Source organism: Sorex araneus, chromosome 1 (genome assembly GCF_027595985.1).
Source record: "Sorex araneus isolate mSorAra2 chromosome 1, mSorAra2.pri, whole genome shotgun sequence".
Lineage (NCBI taxonomy): Eukaryota > Metazoa > Chordata > Mammalia > Eulipotyphla > Soricidae > Sorex > Sorex araneus.
Genome location: NC_073302.1, coordinates 222648792 through 222664441, shown reverse-complemented (window position 1 = coordinate 222664441; position 15650 = coordinate 222648792).

Genomic DNA, 15650 nt, shown 5'->3' with positions numbered 1-15650 from the left:
GCCCATGATGGATGCTTTAATAAAACTGTAAGTCTTCTTTTTTTAAAAAATGTCTTGAAAATTTTTTCTAGTTTCCTCCAAGAAATTGGAAAACAAAAACACCAGAATGTTCACAAACCATATGCTCAGGCACCCTTTCAGTGATATTTACAGAACTCCTACTGTGTGCTGGACTCCAGATTAGTGAGTTATTAGTTACTCTGGGCATAAATTCATCTGTTATAATGACGTTCAAGCACCAAGGTGAGAGTCTGCTGGCAAAGGCGCTCCCATCCAGGCAGTGAGCTGCTAGAACCTGAGATTCTGCTCGTACTCCCATCCACACCCGCTTGCCTCCTCACTCAGGGGCCCACAAGCCTGCAACCCCACCGCCTGAAATGCAAACAAGGGGAATGCACCAATAGGTGTTAGCTATAATGCTGAGAGGGTTACATGGCCAAGGAGGCTCCTTAAGCCTGACTCGGGGTTGAAGAAAAGATTGTATTTTCTTCAAACTGTCAAGTTCCTTCTTCATTTCCAAATGCAGCTGGAAGCATCTTTAAGACAAGATAATAACCTTATAGTGGTGTATCGTAAGGGCCCTGCTCAGTCACTGATGCAGGGCAGTTGGAAAACAGCAGGATCTTTCCTAGGAAATGGAAAGATGGTGGAGCAAGAGATGCAGCTGGAGAGAGAGCCGGGTAGAAAGCACACTGAGATGTGCTGGCCTGAGTCTGGGGAGAGTTTTTCAAGAGTACTGAGGGCAACAGCTTTGGAAACAGAACATCTGTACAGAGACCTTTTGGGGGTGGCTCATGCCTGAGATGCCCCTGTAGAAGTTTGTGGCAAGTTCAGGAGCAGGTGTGAAGGCAAGAACCAGAGCAGGAGGGATGGAACGTGGTCATCAGGAATTAGGAACTTGGATTTTATACTTATTTTTGAAATGAATGCAACATAAAGACAAGTATTTGGAGTGGAAATAGAATTGTGAGCTTCATGACAAAGTCCTCAATAGACTGATAGGAGAAGCTATTGTAATAGTGACCCCCAGAAGCTGGGAAATGTGGGGGGGGGAGGAGGGAAGGTAGGTTGTAGAATACCATTGATTTGCCTTTTCTGCCTTGCCACAGGGAGTTTAGGTTTATTTGGGTTACTCCCATCACAGTGTTTATTTGTGACTTCTTTCTTTGTGCTCTGTTGACTTATAAATATTGTTTTCCTCTTCTCCTTAAGCCCTTTGCATAGTTTACTCAGAGAACTGTCCTTTTTGTATGGGCACAAGAAGACAGTAGATGCTATGCTTTTGGAATGTGGGAATTAACTGACTCTCAATGATATTTACCTCGTGGACTTCTGTTCTCTCAACTTAAGCCTCAGTTACCCTTACTTCCTAGCCCCCCAAAACAGGGTCCCAACGAGGGACTGGATGGACCCAGGACAAGCGGTGAGTTATGTGCTACCCTGGCATTGAGATGGGCCTGGCCAAAGTGCCATAATGCTTAACTATAAGTTAAGAGCATGGTCATGGAAAATTTTTGTAATGATCCAAAAAGTAATAACTAGATTCGGACCCTGCTAGGGTTAGGAATGATGAATCTGGCCTGAGCGCTGTAGTCTGAGTCTGTAGCGAGATGTTCCCAGGAGAGCTGCCCTACAAGCCTCAATGTATCTCTTACTGTGCCCATACAAAATAACTTATGTTAAGATGTTAGTTAAGATGCTAGGAGAAGATGAATACTCCCGGGGTGATGTTTCTGCCCTTGAGCATGCTGGGCACTCAGGAAGGGCTTTCTTATATTGATTCTGCTACTGGTGATGGGCGCAGAGGGTGAGGGGTGGAGAGATAAGTGGGGAGAGGTAGAAAAAGAGAGTCAGGGAGTCGTTGGAGGAGAAGCAGTCAGAGCCAGAATACAGAGGTCAAAGTCAGAGAGAGAATTCTGAGAGCTGGGATCGAGGAATGAGGGGCTAGGAAGGAAGAGTGTGTGAGATGGGAGAGATGGGAGATTAATGGAGACTAATCAGCAACCTGATGTGGAGAGGCCAGGGCAAAGCTGGAAGGGAGGAACCCTCTGCTCCTAAAGACTTTGATTCCAGAGGTCTTCTAAACCATTTTGACACCCAGAGCGGCTTTTTACAGCAATGCATTGAGACTGTGAGCTGGGCTACAACTCCGAGCTGCCCGGGGGATGAATTTTTCCTCTCCACCCTGTTTTCCTACACGGAAAATAGTGGCAGCAGCAATATCCACGTGGCGAGAGCCACCTTCTAAGACTCCTAACCCAGAGGTATGGTTTTTGCAGTTTTGTGGCTCATAGGCAATCATGGGAAGCAGGCATTACTGGCACGTCCTCGGCCCAGATAAGATCCGGAGCTGCTGAGCACAAAACAGACCCTCTGCTCCTAAAGACTTTGATTCCAGAGGTCTTCTAACCCATTTTGGCACCCAGAGCGGCTTCTTACAGTAATGCATTGGGACTGTGAACTGAGCTAAAATATCAGAAATCCAAAACCACGCGGCCGCTGTCACGGCCCTGCAAGTTTATAGAGTCTTCATTCTCAGCAATGAAAAGAAATTATTAAATGATGCCTTTTCAGCAGACCTGACTGTTGGGGGAAATTCCAAACAATAATAGTGAGTTCTCTATTGAAATATTGAATGTATTCAAAGTATAGAGAGAATAAAGTGAAGATCATCAGCTACTAAGGTGGGGGCTGGATGGAAGGGGGGTATTTTGGGGTTTCTGGTGGTGGGACATGTGCTCTGGTAAGGCGATTGGGGTTCAATCATTATATGACTGAGACTTTAAAAAAAGCTGGAAGGGAGGGGAATCCTAATTTTTAAGAGAGCCACAGTAACAGTTCTTGAAGTCCTAGCACATCTGTTGGCAAAGCTTAACAACTCAATCCATGGTGTCCAGCACTCATGGGTGCTAGGAATGAAGCCCAGGTCCTCTCTCAAGCTAATTATGCGCTCTACCACTTGAACTCTCTTTCTTGGTTAAGCTCTGTCATTTTTAGTGGTATGAGCTTGGCAAGGGTTTTTAATAATTTTGAGCCTGTATACAATTAGGTCATGGCAGAGCCTGGCAAGTTACCCATGGCATATTTGATATGCCAAAAACAGTAACAACAAGTCTCACAATGAAGACATTACTGGTGCCCACTTGAGCAAATCGATGAGCAATGGGATGACAGTGATACAGTGAATCAGCAATCAGCTTGGTCCTCATTCTTCCTTCACTTCCCATCGCCAACAGCCGTCCTGATCCAGTCCATACATAGCAGCTTGAAAGCACTGAACGGGCAGTGAGAGACAGCCGCCTGGAGAGCCCGCGAACACACATCCTTCTGCGTGTGTATTTTTTACAGTAGATGGTACTGAAGCTTGAGACCCCAGAAAAGAAAGTTTTCTCCCATCAGTGCCTTTCTGCTTCATCATTCCCCTCCTATTCTGCTCACAGCTCAGTATTTCTGACCTAACACTCCCAGTAGCATGTACATGCCTCTTTTCTTATTTAATAAATTAATTCTTGTGGTTCCAGGGATTGAACCAGATTTCAGACATTGAAGCCATTGAACCACATCTGCAGATCCTTGCCTCTAGACTTAATCTCACACATACTTGCAACGTAATAACATGGAGAGTTCCCCCACCCCTCACTGCTTTTATTCTGTTCCTGTGACTTACAGTACTGTTAGCGAGAGTTGCATGCATATATCATTTCACACTACACCCACCACCTGTGCATCTGCTTCCCTCTTCCAGTGTCCCAGGGATGCCTCCCATCCCGACACCTCCTGCCTCCAATCAAGTAAGCAGAGTTCTACAGACCATCTCTCATTCTGTCACCTTCGGGCATTTGTCACTCCTCACTATATTTCTTTCTATCCCAACTTAAGAGAAATCATTCTTATGAATTCCTCTCCTTCTGACTGACTTTACTCAGTATACCCTCTAGCTCCATTCTCATAACAGCACATTGCACGATTTCATGTTTTCTTATAATTGCAGAGTATTCCACTACATATATGCATATATATAACAATTTCTTTATTCAATCATCTACTCATGGGCACTTGAGTTGTTTATAGACCTTAGCTATTGTGAAGAGCGCTGCAATGAATACAGAGGTAAAAGAGTGTTGGTATATTAATATAAAAATTACTTGTTTAATTATGCACCCAGATTCTTAGTTTGCCCTTTATACATCTTATCCAGTGTCATAGATTTCTATGATGTTAAGGGCTAAATAATGTGCCTTATGTTCATTGAAGCACAATATAGTCAATGTATCTATATTTGGAAAGTACAGACAGCCATTTTAGTCTTTCTTCATTTTGGTAGTCTAGTTCGTCCCTGAGATTTTTTCAGCCTCTCCTTGCTCACCTTTCTCAATACTGCCATATTGGGGGCTCTTTCAGTGTCCAGTGAATGAGGCCCATTGTTGTTACTGTTTTTGGCATATCGAATACACCATGGGTAGCTTGTTAGGCTCTGCCGTGCGGGCGGAGTACTCCCGGGAGCTTGCTGAGAGGAATGGAGGCTTTTAGGGCGGCCTCCAATCGCCCTTAGAGGTGTTCCCATGGTTCACACCATATTTGAACCCTATCAAATATGGTGCAGGAATAATGGAAAATGGGTATTAAGTGTGTTATGGTGTGTTGCGCAGTCATGCGGTCTGGAGAGTGGCCTGGAGCGTGGCGGTGGCCGGGTAGTGGATGTAGTGGGGGTCAGCCAGTGAGGTATTTATCTGGCTTGGGTAGGGTGGGGCATCTGGATTTGACCCCCTCCCTAAGGTGCCGGAGATTGGAGGAGGCAGACAGAGGATCTTGTTTCAGGGTCTCGTTGAGCCTAGAGTTCAAGGTCACAAAGTTCTGCTTACCTGGTTTTGTGGGGCTTCATTCATGCGTGAGGATTGGCCCAAGTGTCCGGAGAGTGGACTGGAGCATGGCGGTGGCTGGGTAGTGGATGACTGTCTGTACTTTCAATGCATGCACGATGGCATTGGAAGCATCCATCAAGGACCTGATGGTGCAAACACAGAAGATCAAGTACGATGTCATTGGTCTGACCGAAAGGAGAAGACATTGATCACATCATTCTATTTTCGACACTGGAGAAGAATTGTTCCTCAGAACATGTGACAACAGAGGGGTTGGTGGCGTCAGTGTCCTTGTCAACACGAACTTGGCCATGAGCATTGATTCATTCGAATGCCTAACAACCCAAATTGGACGATTACGCCTGAATAGATGTGGCTCACTGCCAGCAGTTTCTATCTTTGTCATCTACATACCAACATCCAACTATAATGAAGAAGAAATTGAGAAGTTCTATATGGAACTGGAGAGGTTCTATAAAGAAGACCACATCTTCTACAAGGCCATTGTTGGAGATTTTAATGCCAAGATAGGACCGAGAAGGTTGCCCAAAGAATTCCACATCGGGACCCATGGCCTATAATAGAACGAACAGGGTGAAAAACTGTCTGAGTTCATCATGTCGACCAAGACCATCCATGGTAACTCACAGTTCCAGAAGGCTGAATCTAAACGTTGGACATGAGAGTCTCTCAGTGGACAGTTCCACAACAAAATTGACCACATCATATTCAATCGAAGGTTTTGCCTGACCAACGTCACTGTTGTCCCAAAATTCCAAACAAGATCGGACCACCGTCTCCTTCGTGCAAAATTCTACTTTACAGAGCAGGGAGAAAGGTCTGCAAACTTTAAGTTTAAGAAAAGAACTCCCAGAATGATCACCAACTGGGAGCTCTTTGGCACTATTGCAGCAATACGGGAAGATGCCGTCCTTGACAACATCAACAAGGAATACGATCAACTGATTCAGCACCTCCATGACTGCAAGAAGAATGCCAAGAGTGAGAAAGCCACAGACGCCTGTCTTTGGAAACTCTCAAGCTTATTCATCATTGTGGTTTGGCACGAGCCTCAGGAAACCACAAGCTAATGTCCGAGTTCACAAAGCTGTGCAGAGAAGCGATAAAGGAAGACCTCAAAGAGAGAAGAGCAGCAGTGTTGGCCAATGTGGCAGAAGCCAGGAAAAGTATTCACAATGCTCGCCTGTCCTTCATCAACTACAAGACCAAGATGATGGCCCTCCGACGTCCTGATGGATCTATCACATCTTCCAGAAAGGCAATGGAGAGGATTGCCTATTCACGACTTCTACTCAGATCTCTTTGACAGCCATGTCCACCTGCCCACATACCAAATTCCGCAGGATGGATTGGTCGTTCCCAACGTCCTCCCTTCTGAAATCTGACACACCATTTCATCGGTAAAGAAACATACAGACAAGGTTAGACATGAACACCTGAAGAATCTGCTGCCAGTACTCATCAATACATTGGCTTCACTCTTCACACGCTACCTGTCTGAATGCAAAGTTTTGTCCCAGTGGAAAACCAGCAGGACCGTTCTGTTGTACAAGAAGAGAGACATCCATGACATAGGCAACTATTGCCCAATCTGCCTGCTGTCTATTGTCTACAAGTTGTTCACTCGTGTCATCCTGAATAGAATAGGCAGAACACTAGATGAGGGACAACCATGCGAGAAAGCTGGGTTCTGAAAAGCATTTAGCATGATCAATCATATCCACACAGTGACCAAACTCATTGAAGATTCGAGGGAGTTCAAGATGCCGCTCTGTCTAATGTTCATCGACTTAAAGAAGGCCTTTGATTCTGTTGAGACTAAAGCGGTCATCGAAGCCCTACCCAAACAGGGCATTCAAACTGAATACATCAAGATCCTCCTCGAGCTGTATTATGGATTCACCACCAGGATCTCACCATTCTACAAGGAAGTGATCATTGACATAAAGAGAGGGGTTCAGCAGGACGATACCATTTCACAAAAACTCTTCAGTGCCACCCTCAAAAATGTCATGCGACGATTCAAATGGGAAGGAATGGGAGTGAAGATAGACAGTCGGCAACTACACCACCTCCACTTCACTGATGAGATTGTTCTCATAACGCCAAACATTAGCCAAGCGGCACAAATGCTGGCCGACTTTGACCGCGAGTGTGGAAAGGTCGGACTGCAGCTGAACCTCAACAAAATGATGCTCATGAAAAATGAACTAGTCCCTGATGCTCCATTTGCTCTCAATGGAATGAACATCTCTGAATGAAGCAGCTATGTGTGCCTGGGTCAATAACTCAACATGAGGAATGACTTGGCGCCAGAACTCTGCAGGAGGAAGAGAGTAGCGTGGAACGCTTTCAAGAGCGTCGAAGAAGTGGTTAAGAGGACAAAGGATCTCCAACTTTGGGCACATCCTTTCGATTCCACGATTCTTCCTGCACTAACTTACACCTCAGAGACCTGGGCCCTATGCAAACAGGATGAGAACACTATTCGGATATCCCAAAGAGGAATCGAAAGAGCTATCCTAGACGTATCATGTCTCACTCAAGTGAGAGAAGGAATCCGGAGCTCCGACCTCCGTTGACGATCAAGAATCAGGGACGCTGTCTCATTTGCCAAGACATCAAAAATCAGATGAGCCAGACATGTCATGCGGTTTAGAGACCACCACTGGACTAGAGCTGTGACTGACTGGAATCCACAGGACGACAAAAGACTGCATGGGCGCCCATCAAAGAGATGGTCAGACTACTTTGTTAAAACCCTGAAGGACGGTTTGAGGCTTTCTTGTTCCTGAAGTGAGCAGATATCAATGGGTTACACTAGCATGCGACAGGGACAAATGGGGATGTTACTGGCGCCCGCTCGAGCAAATAGAAGATCAACGGGAAGACAAGTGATACAAGTGATCTATATTTGGACCTACGTTCTCTGACTTATCAGGAGTTGTTTAAGGTGGACCCTCACCCAAACTGTCTGGTATCCTTATAAAGAGGAAGTTTGCACACTGAGAATTTAGAGGTCTGACTGAACAAAGGGAAGACTGTGAGAACAGCAAAAATGCAATTTTCTGCAAGCTCAGGAAAGAGACTGATAAGAATCCATATCTGCCAATTCCTGAATTTGGGACTTCCAACTTCCAGAAAACAAACTGGTAGAAAGTGAATTTCTGGTGTACAAGCCATCACATCTGAGGACTTTGTTACAGGAACTCAGGCAACTTAATGTAGACCTTGAAAGCTATGGACCATTGGTCACTAAAGGGAAATATGATAGTCGGAAGAGGAAGAAGACAAACCTTGCATGTCTTTATCTATGTATGTCTGTGTCATTAGCATAATGGTGAGTAGGGGACCTGGGCATAATTCTGGGGTCAAATACATCTTTGAAGGCACTTGAGACTATGGAAATCCACATTCTTGAATTTCCACAGCACTTTCCCAATCTTTTTTGTAGTCCTGCTTCATTCTATGCCTATTACCTGGCAGTTGGAAGAGTAAACATTTCACATGTGGGGTGACTGGTCTTGGACCCCAGATTTTATCCCATAAACTGAAGGCTGAGAGTTCTTGTGAAGACACCAAGGTAGGACCCCATCTCTGCGCTTCCTTTTTAGGCAAAGTCATTTATAGTTTAATGAGATTAGTTTCAACCCATCCGCTTATCTTTAGTTTCATTTATCTCTTTGCCATATGGTGCCCTTATGCTTGCATGTAAGGCTAGTGGTTTTATTTGTCTAAGTGGATTTGTCAATAGTTTATAACTTTTCTTGTCAGGATCATAATATTTATTTTCACATTAGACAAATTCTTCTGGAGACTTGGAAGAAAGTTTTTTTCTGTCTCTTTTTAACCTCAAATTTTTGCTTCTGGAAAAAAAAATTAACAAAGAAATTTTAAAAAAGAATAAACAAAACTTTGAAGCACTTGCTCCCTAGTTGCTCATTTTATTTTCTCATTCTCTACTTGCTATCAGATACACTATAATAAGGGGTGTGTGTGTGTGTGTGTGTGTGTGTGTGTGTGTGTGTATGTGTGCACGTGCATGCATGCGCCAGGTAAACAAACCCCCAGGCCTGCCCATGCAAGACAGACATGTGCCTTGACACTGAGTCCCATGCCCAGCCCACTAGTATTTCAATTCAAGAACGATATTAGAACATTAGAACATTTAGTGGCCTCTGATTTATTTCCCCCTCTCGGAAAGCCCGGCAAGCTACTGAGAGTATCCCGCCCTCATGGCAGAGCCTGGCAAGCTACTATGGCACATTCAATATGCCAAAAACAATAACAAGAATTCTCACAATAAAGACATCACTGGTGCCTGCTCAAGCAAATCGATGAGCAATGGCATGACAGTGATTGGGAACAATACATTCCTGGAAACCAATCCCTGTCTGGCTCAGCCAATAAATGGATGAGTGGACTGTTGCTCTGCTATACCTAAGCAATAGCATAAACAAAACTAGAAACAAATGATAGAGGTAAAATTCAGCAGACCTGTCTGAGAAAAATGCTGGAGATTTATTGATATCTTACATGCCAATGCTCCATCAGTTTCTCAAGAACTTGACATTCCCGGTGAGATGGAGAACAGCCCATTATCAACAGCCCCAACTAGGAGTAAGTTGAGGGTTCCCAGAGGTTCTGTGAGAATTAACCAGATTATATATGAGATTTTGTATGCATGCAAATCAGCAACCAAAAGGCCTAACTTAAGTACTTTTGAGACACTTCAGGGTTTTATCTAGAGGGGTGACAAATGCAGGTCTCTAAGTCAGGCATCCTAGCCAGTTTATTATGGTGTTCTCCCACCAGGCTGTTCTCATAATCTAGTCAGAGAATATTAGGGCAGCGGCCCAGAACACTAAGGGATCCAGAGAACGTTCTCTGCCCACTCTGGGAACAAGGGAGGAGGGTTCTGCAGGCCATGATAAACACGCTGGCTGCTAACTAGCCAGAAGTGGCACCTGGGAGTCACAACAGGTCACGTGCAAGGTTCGCTGGGCCACCACTCCATGATCCTTACACTGATCCCAACAAGCCGCTCATCAAGCAAGTCTGCCTGACCCAGCAGACATTGAAAACCCACACAGAACTAGTGAGGTTGCTCAGAAGGGCTGTGATTCCTGCTCAACTTCCCTTTCTACTGACCAGGCATCCCTGGGTTGCCATCACACAGCAATATCAATGATAAATGAACAGCAATGTCAGTGATGAATGAGAACATGTGTGTCCCTGTAGTTACAGAGATGTAGAGGAGTGCCCCTTTCTGAGATGCATCCAGGTATTTTTTTTCTGATCTGATCTTTCTTGGGAGAACTGAAAAAGACTGGAATCATTGGAGCAACTGTTTCCTCTCTGAAGGAACAAGCTGATGTCCTAATTTCTTCCCTGACCTTTTTCTCTTAGTGTGTCCTTCTGAGAGTGTGGTGGAGTCACCCCCACCCCATGGATGGATGACTTGGACTCTGTGTGGATGAATGATTACTTGGTTCTCTACTTGCTATGGACCACCTGAACATGGCATCTGACTGCCCCAATAGTTTCATTTCCTCATCTATGGAAATGAGAAGACCTTTGCTCTGGATGAAATGAGGGAACACACAAAAGTTGTCCCTACACAGAATAGACAAATGAGGACTAGAGTGCACTTAGCCCATTGAGTGTGTGAGGGTGAAACTGATGCCATGATAGGCTGCAGTCAACATTAAGTCTCAACGAGGCCACAGTTTCTGTTTCCGTGGAGCAGGACTTGAAGTTTCTGGTAGACTCCCAATCAAGTTATGTGCATAGATAAAGAATTGGGCAGTTGGGGTCTGGCAGGTCATGGAGGGTCACTGTACCCTCCTGAGAAACTGTTGTTAACCATTGCCTAATCGCTGACCACCATTGTAATAGGGCCAGTGCTAAAAATATACCAGTATATAAATTGCTTCTTAACGCGGAACCCTACATAAACTGCTTGTGATTTGGAGTCGGGGTCCTTGTCAAGACTCCACTGCGTTGGATGAGACTTGGGCCCTAGCTCGGGCTAGTACTGGCTTGGGCTAGTAATAAAGTTCCTTTGTTTTTGCATTATCATGGGTGGACTTGGTCTCTCCACAATTGGGGATCTGAAACTTGGGCACAAGTGAACTTCACATGCTTTACATGTGGCAGACCCAGGCATTGCTTAGTACCCTACGCCCTGCCAAGAGTGACCCTTGAGTACTGCCAGGTATGGCTTCCAAATTAAAAAGAAAAATTTTAATAGATGAATGAAAAGAAGAATAGATGATCAGTTCCCATAGATGTAAGGAGGACAGGATGACAGAACATTCATTGTATGAACATTTATGACCATGTGTGTTCAAAGTGACTATATGACCACTTTTGTAGTTTCTAAAACAGGTTAATGCCACTGGTATACCACTAGTGGCTCATACTTGGATATCATGTGATAGACTGTATCACTTGTATCATTGTCATCCTGTTGCTCATCAATTTGCTCGAGCGGGTGCCAGTAACATTTCCATTTGTCCCTGTCGTGTGCTAGTGTAGCCCAATGGCGTCTGCTCTCTCCAGGAACATGAAAAGCCTCAAACCGTTCATTCAGGGTCTTGACAAAGAAGTCTGACCATCTCGTAGGTGGTTGCCACTCGGTCTTTTGACGTCCACACTTCCACTTGACATTGGATCCAGTCGGTAACAGCTCTAGTCCAGCGGTCATCTCTAAATCGAATTACGTGTCCAGCCCATATGATTTTCGATGCTTTGGCAAACGAGAGAGTGTCCTTGATTCTTGATCGTCGACAGAGGTCATAACTCCACATGCCTTCTCTCACTTGAGTGAAATGTGATATTCCAAGCATGGCTCTTTCAATTCCCTTTGGGAGACACAAATAGCGTTCTTATCCTGTTTTCGTAGGGCCCAGGTCTCTGAGGCATATGTTAGTGCAGGAAGAACGGTAGAGTTGAAAAGATGTGCCTAGAACTGGAGGTTCTTCATCCTCTTAACAACTTCTTTGACGCTCTTAAAGACATTCCATGCTGCTCTCTTCCTCCTGCACAGCTCAGGTGCCAGGTCGTTCTTGACCCAGATACATATAGCTGCTGCATTCGGAGATGTTTGTTCCATTGAGAGCAAATGGAAGATCAGGGACTAGTCCATTTCTCATGAACATTATCTTCATGAGATATTCAGCTGCAGTTCAACCTTTCCACACTCACGGTTGAAGTCGGCCAGCATTTGTGCTGCTTGGCTAATGTTTGGTGTTATTAGAATTATGTCATCAGAGAAGCAGAGGTGGTGTAGTTGCCGACCATTTATCTTCACTCCCATTCCTTCCCATTCCAGTCATCACATGATGATCTCAAGGGTGGCACTGAAAAGTTTTGGTGAAATGGTATCGCCCTGCCAAACACCTCTCTTTACATCGATGATCACTTCCTTGTAGAATGGTGAGATCCTGGTGGTGAATTTGTAATACAGCTCATGGAGGATCCTGATCTACTGAGTTTGAACACCCTGTTTGGCTAGAGCTTCCATGACCGCTTCAGTTTCAACAGAATCAAAGGCCTTCTTTAAATCAATGAACATTAGACAGAGCGGCATCTTGAACTCTTGAGAAACCTCAATGAGCTTGGTCACCACGTGGATATGATTGATCATGCTGAATCCTTTTTGAAACCCAGCTTTTTCGCATGGTTATCCTTGGTCTAGTGTTCTGCCAATCCAATTCAGGATAACTCGAGTGAATAACTTGTAGATGACAGACAACAGGCAGATTGGGCGGTAGTTGCCCATGTCGTGGATGTCTCCCTTCTTGTACAACAGAACAGTCCTGCTGGTTTTCCATTGGGATGGAACCTCGCATTCAGACAGGTAGCGTGTAAAGAGTCAAACCAGTGTATTGATGAGTACTGGCAGCAGATTCTTCAGGTGTTCAGGTCTGACCTTTTCTGGACCGGGTGCTTTATGCTTCATTACTGACGAAATGGTGTGTCAGATTTTGGAAGGGAGAACACTGAGAACAATTTATACATCCTGCAGAAATTGGTATGTAGGCAGGTGGATGTGGCTATCATAGAGATCTGAGTAGAACTTGTGGATAATCTATTGCCCTTATGGAAGATGTGATAGATCCATCAGGACGTCAGAGGGCAGTCATCTCGGTCTTATAGTTGTCGAAGGACCCGTGGGAGTTGTGAATACTTTTCTTGGCTTCTGCCACATCGGCCAACACTGCTGTTCTTCTCTCTTTGAGGTCTTCCTTTATCGCTTCTCTGCACAATTTTGTGAGCTCAGACATTAGCTTGTGATTGCCTGAGGCTCGCGCCAAACCACATTAGTGGATGAGATCGAGAGTTTTCGAAGACAGGAGTCTTTTTGTGACTTTCTCTCTTTTGGTGTTCCTTGCACAATCATGGAGGTGCTGAACCAGTCGATGGTATTCCTCACCAATGTCGTTAATGACGGCATCTTCCCATATTGCTTCAATAGTGCAAAGAGCTCCCAGTTGGTGGTCATTCTGGGAGTTCTTTTCTTAAACTTTGCAGCCCATTCTCCCCACTCTGTGAAGTAGAATTTTGCACGAAGGAGACAATGGTCTGATCCCATTTGGAATTTTGAGACAATAGCAACATCGGTCAGCCAAAACCATTGATTGGATATGATGTGGTCAATTTCATTGTGAAACTGTTCACTGGGAGACTCCCACGTCCAACATTTAGATTCAGCTTTCTGGAACTTTGAGTTACTACGTATGGTCTTGGTCGACATGATGAACTCAGACAGTCTTTCACCCTGTTCGTTCTATTATAGACCATGGGTCCCGATGTGGAATTCTTTGGGCAACCTTCTCAGTCCTATCTTGGCATTAAAATCTCCGACAATGGCCTTGTAGAAGATGTGGTCTTCTTTATAGAACTTCTCCAGCTCCATGTAGAATTTCTCAATTTCTTCTTCATTGTAGTTGGATATTTGTGCATAGACGACAAAGATAGAAACTTCCAGCAGTGCGCCACATCTATTCAAACATAAGCGTCCCATTTGGGTTGTTAGGCATTTGAATGAATCAATGTTCATGGCCAAGGAAGTGTTGACAAGGACACTGACACCACCGATGCCTCGACTGTTGCATGTTCCGAGAAAAAGTTCTTCTCCAGTGTCAAAAACAGCATGATGTGATCGATGCCTTCTCGTTTTGGTCGATCCAATAATGTCGTACTTGATCTTCTGCGCTTGCACTATCAGGTCCTCAATGGATGCTTCCGATGCCAGTGTACACGCATTAAAATGCAGAGTCATTTTAGCCCTTCTTTGTTTTGGCAGCCTAGTTCGGCCCTGAGATTTTAGCAGCCTCTCCTTGCTCATCCTTCTCAATGATGCCATATTGGGGGCTCTTCCAGGGTCAGGGAAATGAGACCCATTTTTGTTACTGTTTTTGGCATATAGAACATACCATGGGTAGCTTGCCAGGCTCTGCCATGCTGTAATGATCTGCACACTGACAAACATGCCACACACCTTGTGCATGGATATGCTGCTCATGTATAGAAAGTACTGGCCAGATCAACACAGTCAATGCAAGGAGTCCAGCCTTGTACCTGCCTGCATCTCTGGGCAGCACCTGTTGGTTTGCTCTTCACTGGTTGGCCCCGTTGCCACCCCCTTGCATGATGATGGTTCACCACCTTCATCGTGGTGATAGACTATACCAACAGAAATTATTATTGTTGCCAAAATTTCATATTACATTTTAGTCCGACATCATCCATGAAGCATCAGATGGTGAGAAACAAATCACCACACCTGCATCCATGTGATGATCTAGTTTCATTAACGCTCTACTTGTCCCTCTACTTTCCAAATAATCCCTAATGTTCTACTGATTTCCTGGTGATTCTGAATTTATGTGAAACTGCCTCAACTTCTTGTGTTCTAGTCACCCCCTTTGCTCAGTTCCCCCTCTAGTTAAATGCTCAGTTAAATGCTCAGTGTCCTCCCCTGCCTTTCCCCACCAAAAGAGTCTCCTCACTCCCAAGCTCTGCAGGGGGCTGTCTCTATTCATTCACTCAACATATTTGTTGTTCATGGACTATTCTTGGTGTTAGAGAGACACAGTGAACAAAAGGAGGACTCCCAGCCCCTACCCCTATCTCTAGGAGAGCTGGCGTTGTCAGGGAGAGGCTGGGGAAGGCAGGTCACCAGGAAACAAACCTGTCCAATACCGGTGCTGTTAACAAGTGTTGAGCAGAGATAGGAGGTACTGTGACTGGGGACTAGTCAGAATGCTGCTCTGTGAAGGACCCTTTGAACAGAGTTCTCAAGGACACATGGCATGCCTCTTGCAAAACAGGCCTCTTGCAGAAGCTCAAGATGCTAAGGAGGAGTGCAAAGGCTCTGAGGCAGAAAATGACCAAAATATTCCTCCCTCAAAGACCTCTCTCTAACACTCAATTTTAAACTAGATTCCAGGAAACATCATTCTTATTTTTTATCATAGCATTAATCCCACTTATGCTTTATATATTTATTAATAGATAAATTATTTGTTTAATTATTCACCCTCAGATTATAAATTCCAGATGGGTAGACATATAAGATGCTGCTTCCCCATATTTCTATATCCAGAATTCAACTTCCAGTTTGTAACTAAGTAGTTATTGAATGAATCAATAACTTTTAAATGGGAATAAATGGCATTGGGCCATAAGTCATTCCCATTATTCGTTTTGCCTCATATGTGAATTTTTAGAGTTCAGTATATGGGAAGGGAGGTCCTC